Source organism: Dryobates pubescens, chromosome 25 (assembly GCF_014839835.1).
Source record: "Dryobates pubescens isolate bDryPub1 chromosome 25, bDryPub1.pri, whole genome shotgun sequence".
NCBI classification, from domain to species: Eukaryota; Metazoa; Chordata; class Aves; order Piciformes; family Picidae; genus Dryobates; species Dryobates pubescens.
Genome location: NC_071636.1, coordinates 8575286 through 8589484, shown reverse-complemented (window position 1 = coordinate 8589484; position 14199 = coordinate 8575286).

Below are 14199 nucleotides of genomic sequence, written 5' to 3'. Positions count from 1 at the left end.
TTTACTGCTACTCTAAATTCTCACTTCAGCTTCCAGCCACCAAATCTCATTATACTTTTTGTCTGCCAGAATGCAATGCTGGTGGTGAAAACCACCACAAATGCCTATGCTGAGTTTTGTTCCCCATATTGCTACTTCAACAGAATGCAAGATCACTCAGTAATAGGAGGAGTCAGTTGCAGTATTTGATACTTTTGCTTGAAACTTGTTTTGCCACCGTTTAATTCAACTCATGGCTCTTGTCTGAACCTTTTCCAGTCTACCCACATACTGTGAACGGTGGGCCCAGGCACAATATGCTGCTAAATGCCTCAGTCCAAATGCAGGAGTGGTGGAATCACAGAAATGTCGACTGGAAGCACCATTTTTGGAGTCATGCTGACTATCAGAGTAAGGCAAATCTTAACCCCTCCCTTTGATAATCTGGACCTGGCTCCTTTCTTTATTATGCCTCTTCAGAAGGCATAATAAACACTACCACAAGGTCTCTAGGAGTCGTCTTTGTGTCACTCAGGGCATGGACATACCTCTGCCTGGCTGCAACAGAAAGAGCCCCATTCAGTCCTAACCCCTAAGCAAATTGTACACTGACCTCCCAGTTAATAGAGTGGCACTTCTTGCTTGTTTGATTCTCAGCATTTCAGCTGCCCATTCCAGTTGGGCAGAAAGGCTTTGCTGTTCAGAGCATGCTGGAGTCAGGTGGTGAGCGTACTAGCAGCCAGACAGGATACTGTGCTTCCTGTGAGAGCAAACGCTGAGAGTCATGCAAAGCATCTTTCATTGTGCCTTGGCCACAGCAGCCAGTACAGACACTGGAAAAGAAGTGACTTTACAAAGGCAGAAAGATTATTCTCCTCTGGCTTAGAGACTACCTGGCCTTTTAATCATATTTGAAAGCCTGGATTTTAAAGGCTGCTCACTTTGTTGGCAGAATGTGGACCCACAAACAAATGTCTACTGTAAGCTTCCAGTCTCACTCAGGGGTCTGCTGTGCAGGAATACAACCTGTGAGTGCTCTGCATTTCTTAAGTTTGTGTCTGACTACTGCATGAGATAGTTGAAAGAGCTCTTGGACTTATCCCAGGTCTATGTTGAAACATAAACCAAGAGAGAAATGTGCAACTAAGAAATAGACCAGATTTACCTTGAGTAATGACACCTCTGGGCAGTCTCTCTTTGTCTGGTTTTACAGTGGACCCACAACATTCTTAAGGGCTCTAAGCACTGTTACCACCAGGAGAGTGACACTGAGTTTGTCTTGGGATGGTGTTGTGGGTTTCTTTAAAGAGACAGTTCACTAAACTTTGTAGAGAGCAGAAGCAGAGCTGCTTTGGCAGAAACTCCTTGATCTATGAAGTCATCTCCAGAGTTCACAGGGACTAACCTGAAAAGCTAGATTACTCCCCAAAACTACACAGAAACCATTTGCTAGGCATTCAAGACACCTTCCCATGTGGTATGGTTGTTGACGTACAAATGGACTGGAGCTGATGTTGATAGCATCCTTATTGCTGCATTTTACAAGCATCACTCTCAGTCTCAAAGCCAGAGTGAAGTGTAGCCATTCCATGTGGTTTGCTGACGGCTGCAAATAGTCCAGTGAGGATGAGCACAGGAAAGCCTTTGAGATCACAGTAGTCAGCAGATTCTGCACCAGATGGTTCTAACCTTTCATCACAACATGAAGGTGCCATAGTTTATGCTATCTGGGAGCCTCCCATTGGAGTGGGCTGGAAGGAAGTCAAGCCTTGTCTAGGCATTTTTGAGCTGTGTTTCAAAAATCCTCTAACTTCCACAAAAAAGTACAGTTAGAGATCTGGCCCTTCACTCCTGTCTGCTTTTGTTCCCCAACCATAAAATAGAAATGGTAGCACAGTCTGGCTCACAGGGGTATCTGAGAAGAGAAATAACACCACCTTGCAGGAATAACAAGTCACAAGAGCAGATCAATCTCAGTATCCACAGCCAGCTCCCAAAAGGATTTTTCCATCACCTTGTGGAAGGAACATTTCAGTTTTCTGACAATCAATAAAAATTAGATTGTATTCTTTAAAAAGCTTGTCTTTCATACTGATATTCACAGAGTTCATGGTGTTCAAACAGATTTTCCCAAGCTGGTTTACTATATGTGTTTTCCTAATGGAGAACTCAATATTTTCATTTTTACTTGCAAAACCATATTTACATCAAAATTTGTTTTGATTTTATAGACTCTAACACTATTTTTAGGGCTATGTTATTCACCAAGGCTTAAAGCCAGTGCAGTCATCTTGGTAACTCAGACTTTATGGCTATTTTCCTGAGATCAGATGTAACATCAGCCCAGGCTTTCGGAAGGAAATGGCTTTCAGGGCTGCCAGTTAATTTGTGAAAAGACTCTGCAAGGATATTCTCACCCTATTGTGCATTTCTGCCCTACTAAAACTACATTGTGTTCTAATACTTTAATGTCTGGAAGGGTTTTAATATCTCTTCCCCCTTGTCTTAGTGTTTTAGGTAGAGAACCAGACATGATACCTTTTAAACAGGAAAGACAATAACTTAAAAGCACAGCGGTATTTTTTGAGTGCTTCCAGCTGATCTGTTGGTCTGTGCTTTGAAGACTGGCTGTATTTATTGTCCATGCAGTGTTTTAAAAGTCTTTTATTGCTTCTGCAGCAATAAATAAGCAGAGATTTTTTGAGCAAAGGAAGCTTGATGGGGATGTTCTGAGGGCTGTGTCCTACTGAGATTTTCGTCATAAATCCTGGTGATATAATTCCATTCCCCAGAGATGTTCCTCTGCAGATTCTGAATTTTGTTACCAACATCAGTTGTCTTCAGGATCCCAATGAGAAGTGTATTAACATGGCAGTTTCAGCACAGGAAACCAAGGTGCTGGAGGGAGGGTGACTTGCACACAGGCTGTAAGGCATCAGTAATGACCACAGATTTCTTTGAAGTGATTCCTCCAGAAGCAATCACAAACGGGTTGGTTCTAGTATCTTAGGTGCTGGTTTTTTTCTTTTTCAGCATATTCTGTGTTCCAAGATCTTCCACTTTTTTCCCCCGGGCAGTAGATTTGTACCGGTGGCTCCAACCTCCTCTACAATGTGCTTGCAAGGTAAATTTGGCATATGCCCCTATGAACCACCAACAGCTGGAGCACACCTCTTCTGCCCCACTCTCTGGTCTCCTACCTTGGCAAGCCCCTCAGTCTACACATCTGACCATTCCTTGGAGAGTGTTTCATTCTCCAGCTTTTCCTTAATGTTCTTTCCATAGTGTCTAAGCTGAGCTGAAGATCTGGAGAAATTCACAGCCCTATGTGATTAGCTGTGCCAGTAACAATTGTTACAGCCTGAGCTGGCTTTTTCATACCTATTCCAAAAAGCAAAGCTGTGTTCCCTTCACAATCTATCACATTACTCCAAATAGCCACATCCTTTCAAAACATGCTCCTGGGCTGTTCATAGCCTCCTCTGGAAACCGCTGTGTTCAACTGCTATTTTTCATGGTCATATGCAATTACCTACTTCCCAGTTCCTCCTTCTTGCTCACAGCTGCTGTCTTCTTCCACAGCAGGAAAATGACCAGCAGCTTCACATTTCCTATACATCACCTGTAACACAGACATGGAACCATACTGAGATAGGAGAGCTGCTGTCCTGTCAGGTACACCTGCAGAGAAGAATCACTCCTGCATGGAGGCCCATCTATATAATTCTCCTGCAGCAGATGACACGTTTAAGGATGTGGATCAAGGCTGGAGGGATTCCAAGGTTATGTTCTACCCTGTCCAAAAGGTACTGACAGGATCTCGGGTAAAGCTTTGAATCTCCTTGTCACATTTCACCTTCTGAAATGCAATGAGTGCTTCTGCCTTTAGTCCTTTTGTCTTTAGAGTCTGTTAACACTCCAGTACAAGCACTCTGTGGAGAACAAACAAGCCCCTGTTGTGTTTGGGCTTGGTATCACATTAGCATTTATTTAATGTATAAGTGGAAATCTGAGTCTTAAAGAGTTATAAAATTCACCTTTGAACGTCATTCTTCTTCAGGTGAGGGACAAACCAAGGAATGTAATGAAGTATTTGGTAAAACTAGGAAGAAATGCACATTCAACAAATTTTCAATCTTATTCAGTTGATGTCATATTGGGGGAGGGAAAAAAAAATCCAACACAACTAACTTTGAAATTTTGCAAAACTTCATGGACTGGAAGCTTTAAAGTGTTCTTCTAAATTATAGTGCTATTATAACATGTTAATGTTTCTTTAGGGCTTCAAAAACTACCTGTCCTGAAATGAAACATGTGAAATTAATCTATTCCAATTCCTTTTGCATTATTCTCTTTCCAAGCCAGAGACCTAACTTTCCTGTATCTGATCAAGTGCCAATAATGATAGTCTTTAAGCAAAAACTTAACCAAATTCCTGGCGTGGTTTAGTTTTGAGATAACCAAGTACAGATTTTCAGGGTGTTTCTGTAACTGATTTTGTATTGGGTGTATATTTGCAAGAGGTTTCTGCCATATGAGAGAAGGTGGGGTCATTTAGAGTTTGACTCTGCACCTGAATTATTGGTGGTGTTATGGTGGTATTTACATCCTTGTTTTCTTTCACCTATGGGAAGATTATTGACAGTCTGTTAACAAGGACTGGGATTTGCCAAACATTAGACCTGGGTACAAGAATGTTCCCATATCCTGGTTATGGTAGAGAGGGAGGAGTCTGGAGCTGAACTGCATGTAGTGCACATTAGGGTGCGCATTAGTGTATCGCAGTGCTATCTACTGCTGTGTTTGCGCATCTTGCCCCTCTGCAGGTGAAGGATTTCTGTGCTCAGCACCACAGACTATCACATCAGCCATGCCAGGCAGCCATGTGTTTCCTACCCACAGGTCACAGACGTGACACATCTATGCCAAGGCTAGAAATCCAAGTCCAGATCAGAGACTAGAACTGTTGTGATTTCTCGCTGTTATTACTGCACTAAAACAGCTTCCTGCACCATGACTTGCAGTTCGGGACTATCCTTCACAAAAGCAGATCAAAAATGATTGGTTTTGTCCACAAAAACACCTTTTACTCCATATGCAGCTTGAGAGAGGGTGGTGCATGCCAGGTAGTATGGGAGAGAGAAGGTTCATATCCAGTGAGGAAACCTTATGGCCCATGCACCTTTGCAGCACCACAGCAGCAGGAGCATTTTGCTCTGCTCTTCACCCCTTCCCATAGTGGTCTGGACTCAGCAGTTTGGCTGGGTACTGGATACTACATGTCTTTGAGTGAGTGATTCACAAACTCCTTGAAGTCTCCAGCTAAGCCAGCACAGCTGCTTATACTTTTATCTTGTTTTCTTTTTTCTTAGGGGTCAATCTTAAAATGCCTTGAGAAGCGGAGTAATGTGGGAGCCTTTCTGGTTCTGCACTTACTGGAATGGGTACAACCGTTCATATTTTACCCAAAACTTATTGAAATAAATAGCTGAATATTTTCTAGACAGCTGCCATGTCTAATAACACTTATTTGTGTTTAAATTTTGACGTATGGTTCCCATTTCTGGGAAGCCTTCGTGCCAGCTAATGGACACAACATTGCTTCAAAACTGTGGACACAGGCAGAGCTGCTGCTTGATGTTAGACTGATTCTGAAGCAAGGTAACCCTACTTAGAGTTAATTATGACCCCTTGAGGGGAGCTGGCACAAGAAGCCCTGAGAATATTTACAAAATGGGGATGTTAGTCCAAGGAACATTTATTGGGCTTGAAATAAGCCATCTTTCTTTCTTTTTTCTTTTCTCTTTATTTTTTTTCAGTTTGAGAGGAACAAGTATAATTGAATTGGCAAAGCGTTCTCTCTGACATTGATTTTTACAACAACTTTACCTTTTAGACAAAATCTCACATGTTATTGATTTGAAAATTCACTGGGAATGTTTTAAGATCTGGTTTCTGTCTGCTCTGGGGAAGAGAAAGAACAACATGCAAAATAGTACAGTGTAAAGTACAGGTCAGGAGAGAACAGTATATGTGACATTTTCCTGCTTTTAAACCCAGTGTTTGGCTGTATGTTTCCAGAGTTCCTGTTGACTTATTCTCTCTGCAACTATGACAGTTATGACAGTGGCACAAATTACTTCTCAACTGATTTATATGCGTGCCCATGCCTACACAGAGCTCCACTCTCCAGATGTCAGACAGCTCTCTTAAGAGGGGGAAAACAGCAAGTCATCTTTGGAAAATATTCTCTAACTTTTGGTTTTAATTAGCAGTGCTTGAATACACAAAGGCATTATGACTGTATCAACAGCAAGACCCCCACTGATTCTGATGAGATCTGGACTATCGCCTTGCACCAGAAGAAACCTCATCTGCATGACAGCGATCTTTCCCTAGAGAGTGAGTACTCAGCTGTTAGAGATCACAGAATCACAGAATGTTAGGGGTTGGAAGGGACCCAAAAGATCATCCAGTCCAACCTCCCTGCCAGGGCAGGATCACCTAGAGTAGGTCACACAGAAATGCATCCAGGCAGGTTTTTAATGTCTCCAGAGAATGAGATTGCACAGCCTCTCTGGGCAGCCTGCTCTAAGTGCTCTGCCACCTTCACAGCAAGAAAGTTTTTCCTTATGTTTATGTGGAACCTCCTGTGCATTGCCCCTTATCCTGTCATTGGACATCACTGAGTAGAGCCTGACTCCATCCTCTGACACTGCCCTTCACGTTTTCATAAACATGAATAAAGTCACTCCTCAGATTCCTCTTCTGCAAGCTAAAGAGACCCAGCTCCCTCAGCCTTTCCTCAGGGGAAAGACATTCCACTCCTTTCATCATCTTTGTGGCTCTGTGCTGGACTCTTAAGCAGTTCCCTGAGGTCCTTCTTGAACTGGGGGAACCAGAACTGGACACAATATTCCATATGCAGCTTCACCAGGACAGAGTAGAAGAGGAAGAAAACCTCTGTTGACCTACTAGACATGTTCATACTTTGCCTATCCTGAGTATTTGTTGTCTGTGATGTTAAAATGTTAAAATGGCAGAGGGCTGGACACAGAGCTGATATGTACATCAGACAGATACTGTTTAGGTGAGCATTAGGATATTGTTTGAGTGCTTCTCAGTAATTACTGAATTTGAATCATTTATTTCCTAAAATAACACTTCCTTGTGCAGTGAATCACTATGACTCTACCCTTGCAATTGAGGCCTCAGGACAGACCAACTCAGAGACTCTACAAACTACTCTGTCTTTCCTAAGTAACACAGTCTAGTCGCATGTTCTTGTTGCGTCTCTGCTCCTGATATGTGTGGTAATTCATGTCTCTGTTTTCTGTGGTGGCAATCAAGGGACAATGCAAACAGAAATAAGCCTTTGAGAATGGGAGAAGTGTGATATTCTGAGGTGATTTCTCCAATATAGAGCAAGAATTGATCAGCACATGTGCATACTGGAACTGAAGGGGACACCTGGACTTGGAGAAATTCCTTTCAGGCTACATGTGTAAAAAGGCAATGCCATGCGATCTCCAGGCCTCTCAGGGCCCACATTGTACAGTGTTTTATACATTCATCCCAAGTTTATTCACATTCTGGAAAGTTGCCCCAGGAATGTCTACAATCTGACATGTACCATATGACATCCGCGTTCCCTAAAGCACCCTTCAGCCAGCAAATCCCACCCCATGCCTGCACAAAGAGTCCTCTCTGTAGCTGCAGGCTCAGATGGGGCCTAGTCTCCCCCACTGCAGATGTTTGCTCACACCAATCTCCATCCCAGTAAGAGTGGCATACAGGCAGGCTCTGCAGGTTCTTAGGCTGTGGATGTGTGGACCCCACCTGCATCATCCTTTCTGGTGGAAGAACTAGATGGAGAACTCATTGCAGTCCTCCACAGGGATCCTTCCTTTCCTCTTCTCCTTAGGCTTACTTCAGGAATAGGTGACCTGGAGACCTGGTAGCCAGTACTCAAAGCTGAGATGAAACCAGGCCACATTTCCTAGATAACTCTTTGCAGAGGAGCATGGTGCACTGATCTGCCTCATGTGGCAGTGTCCGTAAGAAGTAACAGAGGAAAACAATGAAGCATGGTCTGAGAAGGAACAGAGCAGTGCAGCCTCCCTAATTCACAGATGCCCAGAAACTACTCTAAGTCCAGAGGACTGCAGCGGGTTTTGTAAGCTGAATAGTTCTTCTCATTAGAGACTAAGGTAATTAATTGCCTCAGAAAAGAATGACAGGTACTACACTACTTTGCTTGCAAAAGTTGCTGATGCCCAGAAGCAAAGATAATGCTACATTCCCTCTGCTCTCCTACCTCTCCCCTGAGACTTCACTCCAGTAACAACCCATTAGATCTCAACACTGTTTCCAAAAAACCCTGGAAGTGGCTAAACCAGCATTTCTTTGGAGGTAACAAAAATAAATGGGACTCAAAAGAAAAGCAATTTACCTAGGAAATTCTGAGAGCTCCAAACATCAGCATATTGCAGATTTCCAGGGATTCTTTTATTTTTGTTCTGCATTTTCTAAATGGCAAGGATTCAGTCCCTGTAGATGGGCCGTGACGGCGCACATCTGGTTTTATGGTTGAGGAAATAGCTGATTGAATCGATACACTCAGCACAGCTGACTGGAGTAAATAAAAGAGGATTTGAAGGAAGCCTTGTTTTCCCTTAGATAGATGAGTCCATCTTCAGTGCTGCTGCCATCACCCTGGAGACAGTGGAGTGACACAAGGAGGGAAGAGCAGCCAGTGTATTTCTTCTGGTATTGAGCTTGCTGGTTCTCTGTCCATCGTACCTTTGGTCTTGTGAGAACATAGCTCTTAAGAAGCAGCAACCATTCTCTGCCCAGCTCACCACAGTCAATAACAGAAAGCTGGCAGGCAAGGCCTTCTGCAGAGAACTGGGACTGATCTATTGGGTAAATCATTTCACAGTATCACCAAGGTTGGAAGAGACCTCGAGGATCATCGAGTCCAACCTGTCTCCACAGACCTCACGACTAGATCATGGCACCAAGTGCCACGTCCAGTCTCCTCTTGAACACCTCCAGGGACAGTGACTCCACCACCTCCCTGGGCAGCACATTCCAATGATGAACGACTCGCTCAGTGAAGAACTTTCTCCTCACCTCGAGTCTGAACCTCCCCTGGCACAGCTTGAGACTCCACGATCACACCTAATGATTCTGTGTGGAGCAATGGGAGAACAAACCACAAGCTTTGGTTCAAACCTGCCCTCAAAAACCCTGCCTCAGTGTAAACAAATTGCAAAATTCCCATGGAATCCTGGGGTTTGGAGGTCACAGGCTTGTGTTTCTCTGCTCCAACCTTTTGGTGACAATGCAACTGTAAAAACCCTCTGTAGGGACATGTCAAAAAAAGCCCAAATCACCTTTTGCAGTAATAGGGCAGCCAGAGAATGGCACCTGAAGAGTTGGTGGGAGTGAACAATAGACTTAACGTGTCAGGATGATCCTTTGATTAGGCAAAAGGCTCCAAGCAACACTTTACTGTTCCCTGTCTCTGCCAGGTGTGTATGAGATCTCCACAGAGCAACTGCCTGGCTGTAACCATTCCAGCAACTTGCATTTAAGCTGATAATTGAAGGTAAGACACAGACCTTTAAAACTACCAGTTTTATTTGCTGTCTTTGTTCCCCTTCTTCAGACTATACACAGAGGCTTTCAGGCCCCTGTGTTCTTTCAAAGCCTGTATTGATCACAGCTGTGAAGTTACCATGCTAGAAGAGTTTTTTCCCAGGGAGTGGAGAACTTATTGTCTTAGGCACCTCATTGTCACTTCATTTTCTTGGGAACTACTTTAGAGTGGGATCTGTTAGCTTTATGACAAACCCCTTTATTTACATAGAGGGATAGCAGTTCTTGGTTTATCCCACTAAAACATTTCGGAAGCAGCCTGCGAATACAAATACTGGTGCAAGTTTTGCTCTGAGCTATCCATAGGGCAGTTTCTCTCCCAGCTCTTACTGCTGCAGCCGTGATCACTTCCTATAGATGCAGCCTGCATCTTGAGTTTTATCTTCTGACTTGCTGCATCCAGGTCACTGTCTCAGTAGTTTCTGCCAGGAAGAGCTTTTGGCTTACCCTTCATTTAAAGCCTGTGTCACCTGAAGGTTCCTGCACTGAAGGTACTTGGCCATGTGCTATTTAAAAACTTGGGTTTGAAGAGGAGTCCTTCCTTGGGCATTGCTTTTAAGCCCTATGTTTAATAGCTGAAGTGCTTCTAAGTGCTTAGGGGGTGTCAGAGACTATCTTGAGGTCCAGCAGAAGAGGAGCTGGTGTCCTGCAGCTGGTTCTGGTAAGAGTCCTGCTGGAATCTGTGTTTCTTGGTACTAATCAGACTGAGCTGCCTTCTCTCAGCTGTACTAGCTCTAAAGACTGGACTTAACCAGGCTCTATTTCTGCACTGTGTTATTGAAAGTTAAAAGCTCTAGAAATAATGGCCCTAACAGTTTAATAAAGATGAGCCTGAGCAATGGATTGCCAGTCCTGGAGGAATGGATGCAAGTGGGCAGTTTGTATCATGTCTGAGGAAGCGCACAATTAAGTTTGATGTCATTTAGTAACACCTTCTTCCCTCCTAGAACATACTTGGCTCTAGACATGTGGAAAATATCTGACAGAGTTGCATCAGGGAGAGCAGCACTTACTTGGTAACTGAATTAAGCAAAGAAAGAGTGGTGTGTCTTCATGCTGGCTGGTTCTGGAGAAGTTCATCTTTGCTTCTTATGGCATGGCCTTCTGGCTACTGAGTTTGCACTCCTATCTTTGCTTGGAACATCTGGCCCAGCATAAGAGAATATATCTGCTGTTAATGGAAACTAAGTGGCTACCAAGCAGAGATGAAGAAGGAGTTTTCCAAACTCTGCTAGTATTTCAGTGCGTGATCTGGAGCAAAACAGGCTGCCTCCCTGCACTTCAGTTGATTGCTCTTGAATAAAGTGGACTCTTAATGCCTGCCCACAGGGGCGTTAAAAAATGTAAAAAGTATTTGTAAATGAAAATGCTTGAATGAAAGGCTCTGGTATGTGTAATCCTAGAGTATCACATTAAGTAGGAAGGCAAACTGTCAGGGGAGTTCCTGGCATTGCATGGAGCCTAGCCTGTCTCACTTAAATAGATTGAATAAGCTCTGCTAGAACTGAAGAAAGGTTGCATTTAAACATATTTATTTGAATTTACATAAGCATACATCAAAGAGAAAAAAATCCATGCTCTTGGTTTCTTCAGTCTAGTTTTTGATAGTTAATACTTCATCCCTTCTAGCATATCATAAAGTTCCTTTTCATGGTCCCAGAAGAACACAAGGCGTGAGTGAAAGGAGCTGAGCTTGTCACTCTGAGTGACTGTCTGGAAGCTAAAGGTAGAGCTGGGTCTGAGTTTCATTGGTTTTTCCATGTTCATGTTATGTCTAACTCTCCAGTAACCTTGAAAAGACAAATGACAACACTTAACAAACCAGCAATACCTTGCTTAACCTTCCCTTGCAGGACTAAGCAGTGAACTAGATGAAGGTAGAGGGAACTGCTGCTTTGGGATCATTCCGTGGTCAGTGAAGGACTAACCCTGGCCCTTTGAGCAGTATTTTCTGTTATTGACATGTATGAGAGCAGATGTGGTTTATGTACTCAAGGAGCTGGGAGTTATTAATGAGCAGGAGATGATGTGGGCTTCTGGGGAAGCCAGGTTACCAAAGTGACGCTAGAGCACGCATAACCTGCTTGATCACCATGCCCAATAGCAGGCTGTCCAGTCCAGCAGCCCTGTTCTGGTTGGACTTACACCGCTGAGCAGTGTGTAGCTAAGACTTGCATGTTGGCCTGCTTTTATTAGGGCAGGAATTGTACTCTGTGGAAAGGAACATATGGGTCTCTTTCTTTCATTGGGAAATGACCACAGGCCAATAATTTAATCTCTCTGCATCTCATTTTCCCAGCTAATGAAATGGGGCTGCGCATCCTGCTTCCTTATACTTACACAAAGCTTTATCCCTCCTGGAAGAGAGTATTATGCTCCAAGAACCAGCCCTTAACACAGCCAGCTTGTAGGTCGTGGGTGACATGGTCTCATCCAAAAAGCCAAGAAGAGCCCTTGGCAATTGCAGTCAGAACTCAAAGGCCAGTCTGTGGTCAGAAACAAGAGCATGTTTTGTTAGTACAAGCTGCAGCCAACTCTGCCAGCTGTTTCCACACTTCAACAAGCATTTCTTACTGACATAGAGAAAATGGCTGATGAGAACTGAAGCAGATACAGCCATCCCAGCTAACAGTGAAGAGTTCCACCCCTAGAGAAGTTGAAAAAGACACTAGATGTCTCCAATGCAGTATGTACCAAACTGCCAGATGTTTAGCATCCCTTAAGTCATCTAACAGGCTTTTTCAAGGCGATGTTACTCTTGAGGATCATGACTCTCCTGAAAAAGCATTAAAGTGAACTAATTTTAGCTTTGAATTATGAGATTTTTCTCCAACAGAAGGTGTCCCTGAGGACATGAGGGTAGATTTTTATTTCCAAAACGTTGCCTTTGTATATTTTTAACGGATCATCTGGATGAAGTTCTAATGGCTGGTTAAGACTGTCTGATTTATGACAACAGCTGTTCACCTTTGTAGATGGGGAGATTTTAGGAGATACAAAACACATTTATGAACTTGATATTCCATACTGAGGGTCATGTTTTCTTGCCTCATTACACAGGTGTAAATCCAGATAGGCTTCTGTGAAGACAATGAAATTGCTCCATGAAAGGCATGGAAATCAGAGTTGCAGGAAATGGCAGATCGGTTCTTTCTTTCTCCAGCAGACTGAATTTTAGAACCCACAGCAATTGGAAGTGATTAGGGTTGAGAAATGTAGCTAAGTAGTGATAGGGTGTTCCTGCTGAGCGATGGAGAAAACGCTGATTCTTGCATGATGCCTGGGGAGCCATTTCTGCACACGGCTATGAAAAATGGCAATCCGAGCACCCAGAATTAAGAAGTAGAAAATTGAAAGAATAATGACAAGGGAGATACTTCGGGTTTTCTACTGCTGAAACTTCCTGCAAACATTTCTTTAATGTTCAGTATTAAAGTCTGGAAGAATAGTTGACTGCTATAGGTTGTTTTAAAAAAAAAAAGGTAATTAAAAACTGCTTTCAGTCAATTAAAATTATTTTATTTAGACTTTTTCTGGGGGAAAAAAAAAAAAGCTTGAGAATTCTCCATGGCATTTTCTTGGTTGGGTTGAGCAGATACATTTTTTTGCTTTTTACAAAAAGGTTTTACAAAAATAAAAGAAGTTAAGTGCCTGCAGATCCTACACAGGTTCCAACCCAAGCTTTTCTTTGGGGACTTCCTTGTGCTTTCTTAAGACAAAGTGTTGCTGGAGCAATAGTGTCCAAATGAACAATCAAGGCCATGCAGCTTTGTTATTACCAAATCTGCTGTATTTCACACATTCACAGTCTCTTCATTTCCAGCTACTCAATGCAACTTTATGTTCTCCATAAAATGCTCTTAGAGCTGAGCTGTTGATTCCAGCTCTGAACTAAGATGCTGTGATGATTAAGTGTCCTCCATACTCCACTAAATGGAATAAATAACATTATTAATTCAGTGTGAAATTGTCTGGCTTACTATGCTGACCTTAATATTTAATATAATGCAATGGAGCTTTATTTCCAGCTACTGGATGCCTTTCCTTCATTTGCCTCTTCAGTCATCAGACTCTAATAGCTTTGCTTAAAATATTGTTCCACCTGAAGTGCAAAGAGGAAATTCCCCACTAAAACTGAGACAGAGGTTAGATGTGAGCAAATGTTCCGGGTTCCTGTTCTGCTCACAGGTCTCCAAACCATGTCAGGAGTACAGATGTGGATCATACTGATGTCATATCATAACTGTGGTAACTCAAGCTTGCTCCTGAGTGCATGTAAAGTTTTGTGGTTCATTTGGCTTGTAGTGGCCATGTGATCCTGAGTATCTTGAGAAACAAGGACAAAAGGTGTCTGAATGCAATGGACATTAATGTAAACTCCCAGTGGATTTGCTAGACGTAATGCTGGTGCTTTGGATGGATTTTTGCCTGGCCCAGTTATAATGTGCAACCAAAACCAGAGTTAAATCAGAGACCTGGGATTCTTCCCAAATGAAAATCAATGGGATGAATTCACCCTCTTATCTTTTAAGCAGTCTGGATACAAAGCAAGTTGTT